Consider the following 4,799-nt stretch of genomic DNA (forward strand, 5'->3'; position numbering starts at 1 on the left):
AACGACTTTATTCAACAATTCGTCTCCTCCGCATCACCCTGGTGCCATTTTGGAGAATATCAGCTGGACGTAAACAGCGTATACTGTTCTGTGTCAGCTGCATCACGCCAGATCCGTTTCCTACGTTGTTGTGATTTGATCTGAACGGAAATAGCGTATCCGCGTGACGCAGCTGACACAGATTCACATATTCTCCAAAATGGCACCAGGGTGATGCGGAGGAGACGAATTGTTGAATTAAGTCGTTTTTTTTTTTTCTTTTGCGCACAAAAAGTATTCTCGTAGATTCGTAAAATGACCGTTGAACCCCTGATGTCACATGGATTATTTTACTGATCTCCTTGCTACGTCTCTGGACTTGGGAACATTTCAGTTGTGTTGCTGTCTATGCAGGGTCAGACAGCTCTCAGATTGCATCAAAAATATCTTAATTTGTGTTCTGAAGATGAACAAAGGTCTTACGGGTTTGAAACGACATGAGGGTGAGTAATTAAAGACAGAATTTTTGGGTGAACTATCCCTTTAGCAAAAATAGGTGGATGCTTTCAAACATGGAATGATGACGTTTGAAAAAGTGTTGTAAAAAATTCAATGAAATATACTACGTCATTTTCAGTGAGCATTTGATAGCCCATAATCAGAAAATCATTTTTAACTTGCAAGTGTGCTTATATTGTAATATACTGGAATTTCTTCATCTATGCCAGACTTGACAGGTCATTTTGGTGCCATCTACACTGATCAGAGACTAATTGTGTTGATTCCCTTATATTTCGGGCAAAGATTTTGATATACAAAACTGATCTCTGATCAGTGGAAAAGTTAGTTTGTTTGTTTAGATTTTTTCTTTTGTTCCACATTTCAGTGATGAAAATGCTATTGTTATTCTCTTCTGTCTTTTGCCATAACATGTAGCTGTCCACAACTACAATGTAAATGTTATTTTTAAGCGTTTTTTCTTTTTTTTTCTTTTTTACATTTCTGTTTTTTTTTTATTTTTTTTATGTATTGTATTTTTAAGATGTGTTGCTTATGTGTAACCTAAATTAGTTAAAAAAGCATTCTGGTGCAGTCTTTCATCAACAATTATATATTTGGCAGCTGTTCATAATCAAATGTGTTGAGGTAGTTTTTATTTTGCATCTAGTGTTTGTGAAGATTTAATATCATTATTTAATCTTCTCTTCAGTCCAGGGTTGTTCAGTCCTGCTTCTTGGTGACCTGCAAAGTTCATTTCAAACCAGTTCACATCTGACTGTAATTCTTGGTTAGCTATAGCTGCAGAAAGCTCTGAACAACCTTGAAGCAGCATAATGGGTTGTGTTCAGAATAGCATATTACTATTCTAAGTACAGTTCAAAAGTTTGGGTAGTATGATTTTTTTATTATTATAATTTTTTTTTTTTAGATTAATAGATGTAATACATTTATTCAGCCAGTATGCATTAACTCGGTCAAAAAGTAAAGAAATTTAAAATATATAAGTAAATGTTGGTCTTTTGAAGTTTCTATACATTAAAGAGTGATAATAATTGATAATCAGAAATATTTCTTGGGACACTGAATCTGCATATAGAATAATTACTAAAGGATCATGTGACACTGAAAACTGGAGTAATGGCTCCAGTAATATTAAAACTATATTACCATTAAAACATTATTGTGAATTGTATTAGCCCTTAACGAAATTACAGTTTTTGATCAAATAAATCCAGCCTTGGTGAACATGAGAAGTTTCTTTCAAAAACTACAAAATCGACCCCAAACTTTTGAACAGTGTATTGTTTCCTGTATGCACATTTTCTATGCATATAATATCCAGATGCCCTACTATATTTGCAACAAAATAAAAGAGAGTAAACTGCAACAAGATTGTATACCACAATGAAATGCGCTCAACTTCACCTTCACGTTTCCAGAATGATAAACAAACTGGAAGTAACTAACAACTTTTACACAAAATTGGATTAAAATGCTAAAACCCATGTTTATTTCCAAAAGATAATTCAAGTTAAACTAAATATGTAGTGCTTTGCTATTTCACAAACTATTAAAATACATTGTACATTTTAAAGCAATCACTGAATGCAGTTTGAAGGCTGTTTATAGTGAGTATCTGAATGAATTGAAAAAGCAAGATACCTTACTGTTTTAGCCATTCACTCACTTACAGTTTGTGTAAATTAAAAACAGACATATGAAATCGTCTGTGGAGCCTAAACGGCAAAGTATTTTTTTCGATAAGAGATGCAGAAATCTCAATTTTCTGCTTTAAGAACACCAGATTGCTTTGTGGCGTTGCTTGCAACAGAACAGCACAGAGCTCCCTGATTGCTTGTATTCTGTTACTCAGATCGTTTTACCTTCACGCTCAGTGATCAAGGTCTCCAGCAGTCTTTGATAGTGGCCACAGGCAAACTTATTCATAAAACACATTAGGGTACTAAATGGTGCTAAACAGACCCTCGGTGTAAACCTATCCTTTCACCCCCTTGTCTGTGAATCTGGGGGTTTGATTGCCATAAAAGCAAAACGAGAGGCTTAAATTAAAATGTTCTTTGATCAATGATTATAGACTCCATTAATTAGCACTGATTCATATTAGCAATACCTTAAATGATTAAAAAGGATCATTTGTGTCAAGGGTTAATTATAGAGCTTTTTCATGCAGTCTAGAATTTAATGATCTTATTTGCCTTGAAGTTACGACTTCTTTGCTTGTCGTAACTTCAAGTCTAGGAGAAAATCTCTGGAAACGTTTTCTATTCTATTCTATTCTCACATTTCTGCTATGAACTGAAGTCTAGGAGAAAATCTCTGGAAACGTTTTCTATTCTATTATATTCTATTCTCACATTTCTGCTATGAACTGAAGTCTAGGAGAAAATCTCTGGAAACGTTTTCTATTCTATTATATTCTATTCTCACATTTCTGCTATGAACTGAAGTCTAGGAGAAAATCTCTGGAAACGTTTTCTATTCTATTATATTCTATTCTCACATTTCTGCTATGAACTGAAGTCTAGGAGAAAATCTCTGGAAACCTATTCTATTCTATTCTATTCTGTTCTGTTCTGTTCTGTTCACCCAATGTTCAATGTTGCTTATTTCTGTCTAGGGCATTAAATATGGAGAGGAGTATAGGTATATGAATATATTTAACTTCACTCTAAAAAATAATAATGTGTTGACTGAAAAAAGAAAGAAGAAAGAAATGTAAAAGATAAATAAATACAAATTAACGCAACTACTAGGAATCTACTTTTTTTAAGAAAATCAATTAACAGAAATTTGAGTTTACATTACGCACAAAATAAAGTTAATAATGATCAGAGTAAGCCGCACCTGACTGTATTTTCTGTCTTGTACACTATGTTAACAAATAAGAGAATATACAGTATATGAAACATTACAATCAGATCCTATTAAAAAACGCAATATTCTTAAAAGGTTGCTTTGGAAAATTCTGTCATCAATTGCTTAACCTCATGTTGTTTCAAACCCATAAGACTTTGAAACACAAATGAAGATATTTTTGTCCCGTATACTGAAATTCTACCAAAAAGTTCATAAAGACATCATAAAAGCAATCCATATTAAAAGAGCATTTGACCTTCTGTTTACAGTTTGATGTGCTCTACATGTGCATTGATCAATGTTTATAAGTGAAGAAGAGCCTTAATGAAATCTGGTCATCATATAAAGTGAGCATGTCTCTTCTGAAGACTTGAATTAAATTACTTAATTATGAATTTCTTACCATGTCTGTATGAACTTCCTGAAATGTCAAAGTTTTGGTGGAACGAACTTTCAGTGAAGGGACAGAAATCTCTCTGGTTTCGTTAAAAAATATCTTTATTTGTGTTTCAAAGATGAACAAAAGTCTTATAGGTTGGGAATGACATTAAGGTGAGTAAATTATTACAAAATTTTCACTTTTGTGTGAACTAACATTTTAAGAGAAATATATAAGTAAGCATATTTTAGGAGTTTGGCACTTCAGTAGTTTATTTTAGGAGATTTGTCTTTGAATGCATGTTTCTAAAATTCTGTAAGACGCATATCAGATTATGAAAACTATGCAAAAAAATTAATGGATTCAAAGGCACAATACTGGCTCCCCACAACTACTGATGATCCCAGACAAAAGCAAATTCTGAAATCCAAAGCACAAAATAGGCAATTTATATACTAAACACACTGAAACAACAATCTGCCTTCATCTGTTTCAGCACCTTTCATTTGTTAATCAGATCTCATTAAGCGTTATTGAAATAAATGGTGTGATTGCTTTTGCGCTCATACAGCTGTGTCCTGATGCTCTGATTTTGGGGTAGTAATGGCATGACCTCCCTCCTCATCTCTTCATGACCCTGTCTGTTTGATTTCTGTTTTGGATTTTGATTGTTCTTCTTAGGCAGTGAGATACTCCAGACTGATTGTAATGTGACACTAATCGAAATAAATGAAACAGTAAATGAAGTGTGAACTCCACTGCCAGTATGGATGGACTGATGTTGCAGTGTCTGTTGTCCATTTTGTCCTTGTGATCTGTATGTTTTTCTACTATGAACTGAAGTCTAGGAGAAAATCTCTGGAAACGTTTTCTATTCTATTCTATTCTATTCTATTCTCACATTTCTACTATGAACTGAAGTCTAGGAGAAAATCTCTGGAAACCCATTCTATTCGATTCTATTCTATTCTATTCTATTCTATTCTATTCATGTCCTCCATATAGAGGTGCCTAAAACTCCAAATTAACAACTACAACAAAAACTAATATTCAAAATACAAAA

This window comes from Sinocyclocheilus anshuiensis, unplaced genomic scaffold (genome assembly GCF_001515605.1).
Source record: "Sinocyclocheilus anshuiensis isolate Anshui unplaced genomic scaffold, SAMN03320099.WGS_v1.1 scaffold442, whole genome shotgun sequence".
NCBI lineage: Eukaryota > Metazoa > Chordata > Actinopteri > Cypriniformes > Cyprinidae > Sinocyclocheilus > Sinocyclocheilus anshuiensis.